This window comes from Balearica regulorum, chromosome 4 (genome assembly GCF_011004875.1).
Source record: "Balearica regulorum gibbericeps isolate bBalReg1 chromosome 4, bBalReg1.pri, whole genome shotgun sequence".
Taxonomy (NCBI): Eukaryota; Metazoa; Chordata; class Aves; order Gruiformes; family Gruidae; genus Balearica; species Balearica regulorum.
In genome coordinates this window covers 29,586,187-29,603,216 of record NC_046187.1, presented here as the reverse complement: position 1 = coordinate 29,603,216, position 17,030 = coordinate 29,586,187, and the positions used below count along the sequence as shown (strand labels likewise).

Genomic DNA, 17,030 nt, shown 5'->3' with positions numbered 1-17,030 from the left:
AACACGGACTGTCATAAAGATGCGAAGGGAAAAAAGCAATGCTTTATCTGCATAATAAGAGAAGTGGGTGATGGAAAAACGAAGCACTGTGATTTTGACTTTTATCACATACCGCGTGTATGTTAGACAAATAAGAGGAACAGCACCTCAGCTGATATAAATTCTACCATGTCCTTAGGACGATTTACATCAAGTGACGATCCAGCCCAGTTTTATTTTCATATGAATATCATAAAACCACAGAGTCATTCAATTTATAAGACTCCCTTAGCCCTCTTGTATTTCATCTCCTTTTGCTAGACAGATACAGCACAGGGAGAAGTCCTGTTCACTCCGACACTGAACTGCCCAGGAAAATGGATTTTACCATTGTAGAAAATGTCCCGATACTCTGTAATGATGGGCACATGTGTTGCTGTACGGTTATTGCAAGCTGCAGTTTGGGGACTATTACTGTCATATATACTGTAGGTACTGCGATATTTTTTAGGTGATTTTATAATACAGTGCAATACACCTCAGTGCCTGACAGTCTCCCTGGCCCTGCCCTCCATAACACACCTCAGTGCAACCCCCCAAACCCACAGTCGTACCGACGATGACAGCGACCCACTCGCTATCCTTCCGAGCAGACCAATATTCGCCCACATTTCCCACACAGCGCTCTCTGTTGGGAAACTGTTTTGCTGCTTCTAAGTGCAAGGAAATACTGCGGTGTCTCAGACACCACTGCAACGGTTGTTGGTAATGTGTTGATCCTCTAATGACAACCACTGTGTTTCATACTGATAAAACCCCTTTCTCCACCTCAAAATGCACCGCCTGGTCAAAACGCTCTTAATTCCAGCCAAGACACCACGCAGGGGTGGGAGAGAGTGCTTATACCTCTTGTCAGCGTATTTGGTCTTTGTTGCTGATGCCGAAGTATCAATAAACTTCTAACGTGTAGAATACACCATTGCCATTTCAAAAATGCACTCTTGCAAACAACCATGAATATATAAATTCCACATACACATAGTCTGTGTAGTGGGATTGATTCTCTTTTTCCTTCCAGAACTGCCAGGAAACTGAAAGATCCTTGGATCACAGCGTGCACAGTTTGTCCCCATCACCAAACACCAAAGGGCAGGTCGTTCTGCTGAGCACGGACCTGAGCCTGTGGAGGCCAGCTACGCTCAACCTCCTGCCACACGGCTTACAAGGTGATATTCATAACGTGAATGCTCCCAATTGTACAGCACGGCGCACTCCTCAAGCGCTGCAAACCAGGCCAGCCCTTTGATTTGCCTCCAGCCTCACAGAGGCTCCATTCAAGGAGCCAACGATTAGTTACTGTTTGTACACACTTGTTCGCTGACATTGAGGCTGCATGCTGTTTGCATCCAAAACTTGGTTAACAACAGCAGAAAGGAATTCATGCATGTAACACCATAGACTTTTCTGGTGGGAATGCCTTCTAATGAGATGCATTTTCCTGCTAGAGACTATCACAGCCTAGCTCCCTTTTTATTTCATTATCCTTGACATCTTTAGCCATTGAATAATCAGCTACTTTGGGGGAAACACTTAACAGCTTTCCTCCTTGAAATTAAATACTCAAAATACAGCAACTGCGCTCCAAAGAATGGAAATCAAAGCGACGCATGGGCATTTGCTATGCAGTGAAGACTGTGTTATAAACTTGTTCTGCTTTGATGAGCTAATTTGGCTCCAAAAGGGGTCTGAGGGACAGCTTTTGTCCTGTTGAGAAGAGCATGAAGAGGATGGGGAGGGAGCATGTACATCACATGCATAAAAATGGTTATATTTTCCCAGTGCAACTGCTGCTAGCCTAAAGATTACTTCAGTTCATTCCCAGTTTTTATAGCACTAGCCCAGGGAGCCTTTGAAGGTTACAATATTATGTTTTTATAATAAGGTTGATTATGACAGAGCTTGATGGAGCAGTGAACTTTGTTACCCGAGGGCTAAAGCAAGCAGGCTCATAATGACAGTACTGGTTAATAATGATTATGAAATAGTCTTTACATTCAGGAGACAAATGCCATTTTCTGATAGCCTGTTGAAGATACAAAACCATAGGATAAATAGCTCCCACTGAACGCACCAGCAGAACTTTTCATCTCTGACTTCCTGAGATGCTTTTTAATGCAAAATAACAAGCTACTCCAAGGTAATGTCTATTGGGACAGCTGTCAAATACGGAGAGGTTTCAGGTTATTCAAAATAATTTGACCATTGATATCTGAGTAATAACAACAGTTGTGCCATGACCAAAGAGATGCACACCATCTTTACATACCAAAAAGATGCCAATTCTTTCTGCTTACAAGCAAAAAAAATCATTGTGTCTTTGTCTCTAAGGTAAACTATTCTTTCTGGAGGTCAAAATGTATCAAACCAGCTGATGATGCCATGAGATCATCTGGGATGTAAGGATCCATGGCCAGAACTTGAAGCTGATTCATCCACTCCTTCCCAGCATCGCCCACTGCACCTCACTGCACAAATGGCCACATCGATTTAGGAGAAACGTCTCACCAGCTGTAAAACACCCAGCCGCAGACTCCACAGCAAGCGCAAAGGAACACGTTTCCCTTGTTGTACCAACTTGCAATCCTATCCCTTCTGCTAACACACTTCAACCTAACCCCTGATAGAAAATCCTTTTCTAGGCTAGATTACAAAAAATGCAATTTGCTGAGATACCTCAGATAGCAACTGCCTTGTTACCAGCTGACATACCACTGTACGTCAGATTGCACAGATGAAGTGATACAGTCTGTCTGCTTTCATCCCGGAGTGCATCGCTTACACACCTCACATGTGCACCAAGTGCAGGACAGCCCTGGTATGATGACTTCAAACAGAGATCTTCGTCTTATCCCTGTTGAAGCTGCTTCTGCTTCTACGTCAAAGAACAATAGCTGGAGTCATTAAAAAAAAAAAAAAAGAAAAAAAAAAGGAAAAAAGCCAAATAACCTATGTATCAATACTTCCAGACAATGTGACATGCTGTGCCTGTAGTTCAGGCAACTATTTATCAAATTGTTCGATTATAGGTGAGCGCACAACCTCTGAGTGCAAAATTAGAAGTCACTTTATAAAATGAGTCCATATATTTTGCCTAAAAATATTTAGGACAAGACTAATCAAGAGACTAGCAGTAATTTATGCAGCATATAACCTACCAATTGGTTATTGGTTATTGGCCAATTCTACTTTGCCACAGTGCTAAGTAACAAAATGTCACCCTCTCAAAGAGAGTATCTCCTCTACCTTACCTTCTTTATTAGAAATACATTAATTTTTTCAGTCTAGTTCCTCATACGGCTAAGCTATAACGCAGGTGAAGATATGCAGCATAAATGTTTTCTTAGAACACTTGAGCAAGCTGCACATTTCCAGAACTAATAAAATCATATAGATGGTGGCACAATCCACAAGAAGTCAGGATCTTCCTATTTTAAAGCAATGCAATAATAAACACATCTGAAGAGAGAGAACAGAAATGTGGGCAGCTAGAATGCTTGGCAGGTCGCTTCTAATGCATATAAATCCATAAAGAGCATCTATATAGTATTTCTAACACACAGTCTCCCTGTGATGAATAGCTAGAATACAACAGGGAAAAGCATTTGCTTGCACTGTCCAAACTTGATTTGCATTCAACAAAGTGAGAATTGTTTCCGTAGCCTCTTGCAGCCCATCTGGATCTTGGCTATGAAGACAGATATGTGAAGATATTGGTCTAATTATCACCGCCCTATTTCTGGCAACAAGAAGATTGTGAAGAGAGGAGCTTTAAAATGAAAATGCAGAAAATCGAAGTAATTTAAAGCAATTCTCCAAAATAAATGGTAATTGTATCTTAAGATTGTTCACTGAAAAAAACAGAGATCCTTAAAAATACATCCCCAGGTCGCTGGGCTCTTTCTGCACAAGTGTTTCTTTTCTGATCTCAGTGAGTAACTGCAGCATTCCCAAGAGGGAAGTAATGTAAGTTGTTTTACACCTTGAGTACGAGGAAGTAAAAAAATCTCAGGAAAAAACAAACCCAAAAATATTTGCTGTCCTCTCTGGGTCCTGAGTATAAAGATCTGGATCTACTGGGTTATAAAAGATGTCACAGAGGTTGCTCAAGGCTGGGGCTATTTATACACACAGATCAGTCAGATTTAATACACTTACGTAAACCTGGCACCAGAAAAAGACATTACATCGGTGGAATTTTCCTAGAGAGGTCCAAAATGCAGTAGCCATTAGGAGACTAAGTAAATTGGTCTAAGATATCCTTTTGCCCCTAATAGTTTTTTGTGCAGCTGAGGACAGAGGATAGCTTACAAGAAGGCTCGGGGCGACCGGCATCATCAGTCTGCGATGATGTCTCAGTCCCATGAATTAAATAGGTTCTCCATAAATAACAATTTTTGCATATTTCGTAGCACAGCTTATACAGTTATTAATTTCAATAAAATGAATGTATCTCTGGGACTAAGACAACTCGGGCTCTGAAAAAGAGAAGGAAAGAACCAGAACTTTACTTATTTCTGTATTTGCACGTTAACGAGGGATTAATGGGTGGAGAGAGGCAGAGGGCGGAGGGAGCCTTGCTCAGTCTGCCTACTGCTACTGTGTGCAGCCCAATGAGCACGGGAAGAGCCACCGGCTGATGGTATATATCAAAATAAAATTACTACCCCTCCTGGAGCAAAAGGAAGCACGAAGAGGGAATTGTGCCTTATATGCGTGGTCTTTTATTACAAGCTGTATCCTAGAAACACAATCAAGCAAAGACACACTTCGTTCACACGGTCCCCAAGCGCTTAACTTAGCTGGCTATACAAACTGTGAGGTAGATTATCTGGTCTTCAGAGGCAGAAATGTTATCTTTTTTAATGTATGCAAATGTAATGTAATTGTATGATATGGTAGATTATTAGTAACTGCAATAATAACTCATGGGTTCCATATTGCACACGACGAAGTAATTGGCAAATTTCCCAATGATTTTAATCGGAGCAGATTTGCCAGTCAGAGTCATTTCTTTCTAGAGGGAAACAAAAATGTCTTGTAAGGTTCTGCTACCACATATGACTGTGCAAGACAATAAATGATCACTGTAAACATGTGAAAACAGAAGATTATTATCAATTAATCAAATGTAATTATCCAGCCTGGAGTCAGTCTAGGTCACAGAGTTAATATCTACACCTTACCGGGCATTGTTCGGCCAAGAAATTGTTTTTATATATTTCGGCTACCATAAATGTTCAGCATTTGATATTAATACCCCGCACGTGTGAAAATATTCCTCAGGACTTTGATAGAGCAATTTTGGGGGAAGTATTATACTGGCATGTGTTTGACCCTCTGGCACAACACTAAACAGGAGCTATTTAGTTGCAAGACTAAACTACGCTTACAAACTCTAGGAAACCGCATGGATAATTTGTTTATTTTCTCTGTAAGTAGAAGTTCAAACAATTTCTGTGCTTTTGTACTTTCATTTGCCCAAAAGGCATTTCATTAATTAGTAATCACATATGCCATAGAACACATTTCTCAAGGAGACGGAACTTTATGACCTACTGGTCTGGAAAAAGACATTACTGTAATACATGCATATAGATTGCAGGTGTATCACAGCCACTGTAAATAAGTATGGAAATATAGCCCATTTTCACACAGGTAAGATGCAACCCTTTACAAGTTCAATTTCTTAAATCAGTACTCAGAGCACCCTCCCAAACCTGACGTTCGGTGCTTCCGGCTCCCTCCCTGCTTAGACAGGCACAGATGCCCCCGATGGCATGCACCCCCAAGCCTGCCTCCCTGCTGCGTGGTGGGGACACAGAGGGCAGGGATGGTGTTTCTTGATGACTTCGAAGAGGCTTTGGGGAGTCAGCAGCAAAGCAGCTCTGGGGTAGGGGGATTCCTCTGTGCGCCCATGCAACGCATGCTGCTATAGAATCAAATTATACGGCACGTAACTTAGAAAACCATGGTGCATCCCCATTCAGATCCTCAACCTAGACGTAGAGAATGGCTTGCTCAGTCTTAAAATAAATCAGTGCCAGTCTGAAACAGTCCATGCTTTCTGACTCATGGTTCCTTTTTCTAGGTATTAGGAGTAGGAGAGGGACCTGAAGGAATATTTGATGAATATTGCTCAGTCAGGACATATGTGAATGACAGAAGCATACATACTTTTGAATGCAAAATGAGGGTGGAAGGAAAATCCTGATAGCAAAAAAAATAATTGGAGTTTTGCAATAATTTCAGGAGGGGCTGGATTATCTCCACAGTATTTGGCAAAAAGGAAGAAAGCATTTTCAGTTCTCGTAGTCCCCATCTGTCTTATATTTCATATAAAGCTTCATCCAAAAATCCTTAAAACAGCATCATATTTTTTGCTTAATGAAAGTGGCCCAGACCATACACCAAAGTGGTATGACTGTAAACAGACTTAATAAAAGGTAAACAGATTGCTTTTTCATTACGCAGTTCTTTGTCATTAGATTGCTCTCTGATGGTAAAACTTCAGTGACCAAAGCCAAGAATGATGACCTTTTTACTTACCGATAGTCCAGAATGACCTGTTCGATTTATGTAATAGCTCATCGCAGGTGCTATAAACAACCTGTCTCTGAAGCAGAAGGCTGATCACTTTACTTGGTGAAATAACCTTTTACAAAGGTAAAAATAAAATCAGTGCTACGTCAGAACTGAAATTTATTTACCTTCTTGCAGAGATGGATCCCTCACAGTCAGAAAGTTATTCCACTCAAATATATCAGAGTACTTAAGCGATGGAATTTGTGTTTAAAAAATGAATAAATAGGCCATGCACAAGAAGAACGGCTTCAAATATGAAAGTTCTTGCTGAGAAAAATGTACTCTTTGCATCCTAATGGGACAGAGATGATTGCATAACAGCACACTTTGCCTATATAGAGTATCTGTAACCTTAACAAAAGATAGATAGACAGATAGATATCTAGAGATAGTTTAAAAGAGCAAACAGCTTTAACACCCAGTAATCCTTTACGCTGTGATTGCATGCACCTGGTTTTGCCTCAATATTACTTTTCCATAAATTGTGGCTGGCTGGTGATATGAAATGATTGCATGAAGATCACAAACAATTTTCCACAAATATTAGCTTAAATATTTAAATCAAAGGCTTCCAGCTATTTTTGCTCTCTTGATAACTTTCTCTTTAGGAAAGAGATACATTCTTAACTCAAACAAATACAAATGAAGGCAACAGCCTAATAAAATCAAGTTTGTCTTAAAATGGATGTCAAGTTTGCACTGGTTTGCGTCAGTTAGCTATGGTATCTAATTACCAGCTAATAGTAGTGAGTTAAGCTAAAATCCCAGCTCCCCTACTATTTTTTAACTGACTTACACAAAAATTACAAAGGCCTGTCTTCAGAGGGATTTTACTTTGAACTGGAATTAAAGAACATGCATTCTGTTTGGGTTTTATTTTCTTTTAGTGAAAACAAGGCCTTTTTGTTCTTTTTCCATTGAGATCTGAAGGACCAGGTTGTCTAAGATGCCAAGAAGATTTCAAAACTGAGTTCTTGAATGCTGGTGGAAAACAAACCATGTGGTGGAAAACAAACAGCCAGCATGGAGGAGGTGGGCAGTAGAGCCCTGGGGGCTTGCTCCTTTGGGGAAGGTAAAATAGCCCCTCTGCTATCTCCTCTGCCAGTCAACCTCAGCAGCTGATTCCTTTCCATTTAGTACCTTAGAACAGCATTGGATTTCTCGTTCTCAGCCTATAAACAGTTCAGAGACAAAGGGAAAACACCTCCCCCCCCCCTTTTTTTTTTAATGGACGCTATTTTCTGGTTCACGGCATTTTTTGTTAATATGCACAAATTGCTCCAAAATGCGTTGTTCTCTTCCACATGTAACAACGCGTGCCTATTGTTGCCCCTTTCTTTTTTTCTTTTTCCTGGTACAACATAATAATCATGCTCTGGTATAGCGGGAGTCCAAAGAAAACCTCACTACAAGCATATATTTATGTTCAACCATGGGCATCATCATTTCTGAACTCACACAGGCTGAGGTCTAGGAGTAGAAACAAATGCGATTCGAAGCATCTTGACCCAATCCATCCCGACACTAAGCAACCCAGAGCAGCGGTACCCGAGCAATTCTCTGCCTGGCTGGTGCCACTTACAGGGGGCAGGAAAAGAGAGGTCATCCACATAGTAAAGCATGAGAATGAACTCTTCGCAGCTCCAGCTTTTGAGTCAAAAGCCCAATCTTCCCCTCTTTTGGTTGAGGCACGTGCAGCTGAGAAAAGAGGGTGGTGGTTTTTTTTTCAAGGGCCAGGAAAAAAAAAATGTGCCAAAGGTTCATGTTTTACTTAAAGCTGCAGTTGAGTCTTCACAAAGAAAATCTGTGCACTTTTTATTTCTGGTTCAGAGGATTTACATGCTCTTTCTAATGATCTGGGCCTTCAGCAGTGGGTAATGCTTCCCAGTCCCCAGCTTAGTGCTCATGCAAAATTGAAGCACTTTTGAGGCAGTTTAGAGCCTACACATGAATCTCAATGTGCAGGCAAAAAGAAATAATGGTTGTTTAGCACTTCACTGGAAGAAGCCAAGGAAATTATGAAAAAAAAAAAAAAAATCTATTGAACTTCAAACATCTGGGAAGCGAACCGAGAGCATCTGAATTTTGAACAGCATGTTTACATTCCCTTTGCATAGTGGAGGGGGGGGGGCAGGGAAATCAGCAATAAATGGGTTTTTCTGTAAATTTTTATATAAAAATATACACCAAGTTGTTTATGTTATTGACTTACTGACATATATATGTGTGTATATCTATAAAATATGTATCTGTACATGTACTTATGCACCACACCCACTCTGCGTGGTTTTGAGAAGCAGAGACAATGTGAAAACGCCTTATTTCTGCGAACTTGATGCAATGACACAGTTCAGTGGCTGGCGCAGCTATCATGGGAACAAGGACAGCCGCAACGTGACACAAGGGGTCACTCGGGAGCCTTCCTCAGCAGTTGTTTTCCTCTTTTTTTTAGTCCACACTGTGCAGGAACAGCAGGTTGGGGGAGAAGTGTAAAAGCCCCATCGTTTTTTGCTGTTGTTGTTCTGCATGCTAGGGATGCCATTTCACAGCCGACTTAGGTATCTTGAAGAAAAAAAAGAAAAAAAGGCAAGCAGCTGCTTTCAAAGCAGCTTTGTCCAGCATGCTGTCAAGTGAAGTAACTTTCACCAGACAGAGATGAAGCTCTGGGAATTTACTGTCTGCTCCCCCATCCAGCGAGTTTTTAGGGCTGAGCCAGGGCAGCAGTCAAAACACTGGCTCCTGAATGCCAGGAGATTTTTTCTTAGTTTGTAGCAAATAAAAGAATCATCACAGGATGGCGTGTGAAAAGGCAGCCTGGTGGTCGCAGAAGTCATTGGGTGTGTACGTGTTTCTGGGTACAGCACAGCTCACGATCCCTGCCAGCTACAGCGAGGCACCAGGGATGCGAGCAAGTTGCTGTGCAGATCCATGCGACTTTGACATGAAAAAAACACCTCTTCCATTATGTAAGTAAATGCTGTCAACAGTATCCTTGTAATTCTGGCTGCCTCGGTTTTTTATTACTTTTTTTCCTGGGTACTCACTCTGACTGAATTCCAATACTGGTTTCCATCTTAGTTGAAGAACGAAAAGATTAAAGCTAAACCCCAAAGCCAGCGTGATCCCCTCGCAGGCATCGCTGTTCTTCAGGCCTGGCAATCCTTACGCCTGTTCAGAGGAGGGCAGGGCAACCGACCTGGGTGCAGTGTCAGCACTCATTACAGAAACATCATTATACAAGTCACTGGGAAGCCAAAAGCAGCAATCAACCAATCGAGATTCTCTCTAAAATCAAAACCTGGGAGCAAATAATAGAAGAGGCTGCAAAGGCCTAAAGATCAGTATTCAGGGGGAAGAAGAGACACAGAACAGTCTGACAAAAGACTCCCTTTCTGCTCTCCCAATCAAAATATGAAGAGAGATGAGCAGTTATGAGGAATTGTAAAGTCATCCCATCAAAACCTGATGAGAAAGAGCTGTACATAACCTTGCCAGTGAACGGCAGTCCTGCTGGTACCTACCACATCACGCTGCTCATTTATGTACGAATCAGGAATGCATGGGAATGACAAAATGAATACAGGCAGTGAACCCACAAAGGCAGCACAAAATTAGATCCTGTACGGGTCAGAGCTGCATGTGACAGCCAGCTCTCTTTCCCTTACACATTAGCGATGATTTGGTACCCTACCCACATAGTGAATAAAGCCTCACTAAATCTATGTGCAATGAAAAGAAGGATTTCTCCAGTCTAGTTTTAAGCAATAGGAATTCTTCTACCTCTCTTCAGAGAATGATTTCACTGTCTAATGAGCTAATACAGAAAAAAGTAGAAGATATTAGGTAACTGAGAGACAAGCTTACACAGACTTCAAGGGACTCAAGAATACTTAAAAGTCTTGCAGAGTCATCAAGACCCTGACATCTCTCAACAGGGTTAGACTACATTTCCAATCACTGCATCAGACTATAACTTGTTCTCAACAAAGTAAATATTTCCCTGAATATTTTCAGGGATTTTTGCAAAGAAACTACAGACTTATTAGGCCTACTAATTCTCATATTTGACTAACTGAACCCCCTACATTTATAGGATGCAAGTGTTCCTGCCCTTGCACTGCCGGGGTGCTACTGACTGTAGCACTTTTATTACAGCACACAAGAACTTGGCTCTGCTGTTCTTTTCCACCATTCCTCTATCTAGAAAACAGTTGTTTTCCATTTAGGCCAGCGGACGCAGGACGGAGACTAACCTTTGGGACTCACTTCCAAAGCAAGTTGACATTTATTGCCCTTTCAGGCACCAGACCTCCCTCGTCGTGGGGGCTCCGGATCCCACACAAAGGGCGTTCGGCTCCAAAGGAGCCAGGGGACATGGATGGAAAAAGGAAGTGCTGCTGTGCAAAGCTGTAGCTAGTCTGAAGCCGTGGTGGGTGGACTGATGTCTGAAGATGTCTTTTGGGGAATTAATGGGATTATGAGTGTGTAACAAAGGGTTTAATGAAGGAAAAACTTGGAGGGAGATAAGGTGTAGGCTGGAAATATTCAGAGGGGTATCCTCAGACACTTCAGATGAATGCACTAAGCATCCATATTTCTCCTATTATTATTTTAAATAACTTTATTTCCTGTCTCAGATTTGTTTTTCTAGAAGCCCACAGGAAACCTTCAGGACAATCAGGCGAACAGCTGCAGATAGGAAGTTAATGCTGCAATAAGAAATGAATAAATATCCTAAAGCTTTTATCTTTTGGTCCCAAAGCACTTTGCAGAGGTAAATAACAGACGTTGAGTCATTTGCACGCAGATACATGGTGAATCCACAGAAACTCTGGAACAGGCAAATGACCCTTCCCATGGACCCATCATTACTCACAGGAAGAACATGAGCAGGATTAACTTGCAGGAAGAGTAGCTCCCTCCAGGCCCACCTGTTAGCATCCCTGAACACCATGAAGGTGTTGAGCAAGTGCTGAGGCTGGAAGAGCCTGGCTCAGCTTAGCCATGAGGGCAGAGGGTTCACGAGGTCCATGGCTGCTGTCTGTAAAGGTGGAGGGGCACGCATCCCCAAGGGGCAAAGAGCTGCTGGAAAGGACAGCGTTAGCAGAACAGGCTGGTGTCAATGGCTGTGAACATATAAAGAAGATGTCAACATGTAAGAGCTAGAAGCGGCCTTCCACAAAGACTTATAGGGACAAAACCCCCACATACAACACGTTGATTAGAGAAGAAATTAATGATATGTTAATATATGTTTTAGAAGTGCGCTATACACAGTGGATACTGTACTCAGTGGCATCTAAACTAAAAAACTTCACAGTCTTTTGCAGGCTTCTATACAAAAAAATAATCTTCCTGGGTTTGGGAGGTGGTTTTGTATTGCCTATGATTAGATTTCCCTCCAGAGGCAAATATCTGGCCCAATGTTCTTACTCTGTTTATAAAAAGATTATTTCCCTTCTTTAGGTCAGGACTGACCTCAGTGATTTCTCCACTCACTTCAACAAAAATAAACACCATTTTGAATTTATATCCTAGAGAATGGTGATTCTCTGCCTCTGCATGTGTGGTGCTTCTGAAGTTTCCAAACAGGGTCTTTTTCTTTCGAAGTGTACTAATTACTCAAGACATAAGTGGAAATTTTGCCTGCTTGCAAAAAATGTCTGCAGCAGCTTTGTTGTTGGGTATTCCCTAGATCTGGGCGTGCTGGGGACCATGTTTCCAGCAGCTGATTTTGAAGAATCAAACTGCAAGGAGAGAGAATTTCTCTTGCAGTGATGATGGGCATGGGGGTCCTCTTCCAGGAGAGTTGACCACCAGGAGAGTTGACCACCAGGCCGCGGGGTGTGACAGGCAGAAAGAAGAAGGCCCAAGTGACATCTAAAATGGCTGCAACCTAAACGTCAAATAGGAGAAAATTGTGGGTCTGTTCATATACTTTTATGCAAGTAAACTGCCTGTATTTCCCCAGAGAATTCCAGTTCTTTGGATAAATAGAGTTGTCTGCTCCTTTCTGCACCAGCTGCAGCCTTTCAGACCATACATATAAACACGTTTCACTTACAGCATCCCCCCCAAAGAGGAGGCAGACTTCGAATTACTCAAGAAAATGGACTGTAGTATCAATTCTAACCCATATCTCAAAACTATTCATAGAACCATTTGGGAAGAGATACACAGACACATTTTTAAATTTCCTTGAAATGAGTTGGATTAGGGCAGAGTATTGAAGGAGCAGAGCTAAAAACTGGCAATATGTTGCAGAGAAATAATTATTTTGAATTGGGGTGCTTGATGTTTGTAATGGATTTGATCCAATGATAAACGGAAAATAAAATGACTTGTGACAACAGTGGAATGAAAACAATCCTTATTTATGATATGTGGCTACCCGTACTAACATAACCCCAAGGTATTCTACCCCAGAGAGTCAAAATATTGCAGGCTAAGTATAACTGCAGCATTTAGCATCACTTGTCATCTTAGCGAAGTTAATAGGGAAACTGACCACATTTGTTCAGAAAAATAGCTTTTTTTCTTATCTTTTGGACTCTTGAAAAATAATACAGAGAATTAGGAGGCTACAGCAGGTCAAGATGCAGCAAAAAGAGATTAAGGAAGAAAGATGTGCAGAGAGGGAAAAGAGCATTAATGAAAGGAAGATCTGTGGGTCACAGAAAAGATGTAAAATGGTACCTCTCTGCACTCCTCTCCCTGAGCTGTGCTTACATGGAGGTGGGGGGCACATGAATTTCATATTTGGGCTCCCAAATTGAGTTCTTCAACACTGGTATTCAAAGATGTACTGTATTTTAAAACTAACAATAGTTTTTCTTATTTATAAAAAATACTAAGACAAATGAGCACAACTGCTCAAAATGAGAGGCTACATGATGACCTTTGCTGTATCATCAGAAGTTCCACCTTAAACAACGTCCCAACAAGTTGATGGGGCTTTTTTCATTAGGGCAATGCAGCCTTCCAAAACGTGGCATCAAAACCCCACCAAAATAAATGGTTTTCATGAGATGTACACACAGAGAGGAAGATAAAGCAATAGAGCACTATGTGCTGGAAGTGATTTTTCTGCCTCTATTCATGGAGCCAGAAGAGCAGAGACAGTCACTGTGGAGGTTTCTCCACTGCTGTCTTGGCTGCAACATCTTTTAAGAGCCGTTTTAAAAGCAAATGGGCAGACGTCAATCTTTGATCTTTCTGTTGAGAGGGTGATCTATTAAAGACTTATCTAGCTGGGTAGCTACTCCCTCGACAGGCTGCCAAACCCATTGCTTAAGGTAACAACCTCCTATTTGCCAGATCAATGCTGACCCTACATCAAAAGCTCAGCCTCCTTTCATCAAATCTGCAAGTCATCCAAAAATACTTTATTAATGGGGAAGGGTAATGGTGGGAGGTAAGCGCAGGAATCACAGCGGTGGCTGTGTAAAGAAACTGAAACAAAGTCTGAGATTTTTGTCTGAAAAGAAGAGCATATTCATTCACCTCAGTGCAGTTCAATAAACCCACTTAATCAGACGAAAATCTTAACTTTCAGCCAGATTCTAACTCTATCTTTTTTGTTGATTTGTGGGGAGGCAGAAAGTTGAAGGGACAGCTCAAGGGGAAGTCCTCAGAACCACATGTCCTCCTTGCTGAAGGCTGGGTGGCACCAGAGATGCTCTTGGGAGACATTACGTCTTTTGAGAGCCTGTTTCTGAAGGCAGGACATGGGAAAAAGGATTAGCAACTTCACCTGCCCCTTAAGAGAGCCTCCCTCAGCGTGCCTTTCCTCTGAGATTGCACAGATAAGCCTGTTCATTTTGCATTAGCTGGGCCCTCAGGCCAGGCTGAAGAGTCCTTACTCTGTCTTGCTGCTATTTGGGAACACGGAGGAGGTCATCAGCAAACTCCCTGAGCCCTTCTCTCCCCATGCATCCCAGTAAAAGAAGACAGAAAGTGTAGGCAAACAATAATGCCAGCTGAATTGCCCAATATGTCTATTTAATTAGCATTTAGAAGAGTCCCAAATGTTGTTTTCTCCTTGCTTGAAGGAGAGAGGGGTTTTCTAGATCATTTTACATTAATAGTCATGGACAAACCATTACAATGCATATACAAATTGAAAAGACAAAAACAAGGTCCCTATAGCACTGATTTTTCTCTGTTGCACATCACTGGGATGTGGGGTGTGATTTAGCAGCATTTAATCCCTCTGGACAAATGAAAGGGGATTTTCTATACATCCACAACTCTCTCACCACTGTGGAACTGGGGTGTGTGTGTCTGAAAATATTTCTCCATAAAAAAGCACATACGCAAAATAAAATCTTTTGCCATAGTAGTTTTCAGAGGTACAGTGATTTGGAAACTGTGCAAAAATTGCTCTAACAATTATTGATGCTATTGAGCTTCCTGCCCTGTGACAATGGAACTTTTTTGCCCGCAAAAACATCAGTTCTGCAGTGTTCCCTCTACTTTCGTTGCTGTTATCTTTTATGACAGTCAGCCATAAAATCATACGTGTTCCCTCAAAACAACTTTCATCTTTGTTTTTTAAAACCAGTGTTCTTATTCTTTACATATATTTTTCCACATTAATGGGAAAATATTCCAGTAAAAACATAAAAAAGACCATGCCCTGCCTTGTATTCTAAGTACGTAGGAAATGAAAGAGTCAAAGATGTGCACTAAAGATTTTCAAAGCACCCATTTGATTTCTTTATGAAAATGCTTAGCTTTTTCCATAAAGAAGAAAAATTCCAGTGAGTCTGAGGATTAAGAACCAGGATGTAATGAACTTCTGTGTAAAGCTTCTGGCTTCGCAGACTTGATCATTGGAATTTTTTTTTTTTTTTTTGCAAGGTTCTCTCTTCAGGCTAATTTAATTAAATAAAGTGGTACTAGAACACCCTGTCACTGTTCCTGTTCTCATCCTCTCCAACCAGAAGGCAGCAACTCCCACAGAGTCCCTGTGCATGTTCTTTACAGCAATGCTTTACCTACTGTTCAAAAATATCCCACAGTGCAAAGTGCATATAACTCTTATTTTGTACCTTCTCTCTGTTACAAAGAAGAAAACTTCATAGGCAAAAGATATAAATATTTATTTTCCTCTCTTAAAAATTAACCTCCTTAATATGTTCAACATTTCTATCTAGCAGCTGTCTTCAATGGGAACTCGGCTGCACTCTCACTCCATCTCTTGTGCCACTGCTATTGCTGTGCCATTGTCTCTGGTTTCATCAGTGACAGAAACAAATTTGCTTTATAAGAGGAGTTAGTCATCTCTACATAGATTTCGTTCCTGGGCACAGGCTCAAAGTCCACAAACACATAATCTTTTGCAAATCAAACCCTGTTTCTCTCTTTCATGCATCATTTACAATCCCAAGATGATGTACCACTAGCATCACACCTGTGTTTTAGTCGTCTTTTTTCCCATCTTTTAGAAAAGAAAGCATAGGTGACCTTTACTGTTTCCCTCTCATATATTTTATTGTCTGTTTGCCTCATTTTCCTTTGCTCTGCTTTTCTACCTAAAGAAATGAGAGAAAGCCTGGTTCAAAAACGGCAGCAGAAGACTGCCGCAGCATGGTGCTCTTCCTCGTATTTAGGCAGAATAGACCTTAAGAATGGTAAAATATCAGGAAAGAAGAATGTGCCCAGTTTTCAGTTGCTTGGATGACACGACTGACCCAGAAGAAACACTGTGTAACTGAGATCCCTCCCTTTGAGCCCGGGGTTACCCATGTAAAGGCTAGACCTAACCTGGTTTAGGGACAACTTCTCCCACCTCTCTAGCCGCAAGCCTGAAGCCCGCAGCAGCGCAGGCTCGGGCTGCCATCCTTACGCCAGCCTCTCAGCAGCTCAGTCACTACTGCTGTGCCCTAGGTTACAACTACTGCACTAGCTAGCCAAAAATAGCAAAAGCAACCAAAATAGCCTCAGAAGTGGTAGAGTCAAAGGGCTTTGCCAGCCTGACTGGTGCAAGCTGCCAAGCCGATGATCTCATACCTCCTTCTTTGGGCACCAGCCTGAATCCTCACAGTCGCTGCCTCCTGCAATTTTCTCTCCAGTGGATATATTTTCCTGAGCTTCCATTGCTTTGAAATAGATACTATTTTACCACTATCTTAAATACATGGTTTACCCATTTTTATACGATGTGCTATGAACCCTAGATGCTCAGTTTTCTTACTGGAAGGTGCACAAGCGCTGCAGCTGTGACACGTATTAACCAACCTTTTGGCAATGACCAGGTTGACTGACAAATTTAGGTTCTGATGACAGTTTCATTTTAACAAGCTATTAGTGTGACTGGGTTTGTGGCTCTTGTGCTAATAATCTGATGCGCACAGCTTTTGACACCCTCCTCCCCCCAAGCTCCAGTAGATTATGTTAATCTCTAA

The 17,030-nt window shown here is 41.5% G+C and overlaps 1 protein-coding gene and 1 long non-coding RNA gene across 3 annotated transcripts in view; both read right to left on the bottom strand.

Annotated features, from left to right (window-relative positions):
• LOC142601713 (uncharacterized) overlaps nt 1-17,030 on the bottom strand; it is a 446,015-nt gene that overhangs the window by 223,275 nt on the left and 205,710 nt on the right. The gene's annotated exons all lie outside the window — the stretch shown is intronic.
• UNC5C (unc-5 netrin receptor C) overlaps nt 1-17,030 on the bottom strand; it is a 256,963-nt gene that overhangs the window by 72,629 nt on the left and 167,304 nt on the right. The gene's annotated exons all lie outside the window — the stretch shown is intronic.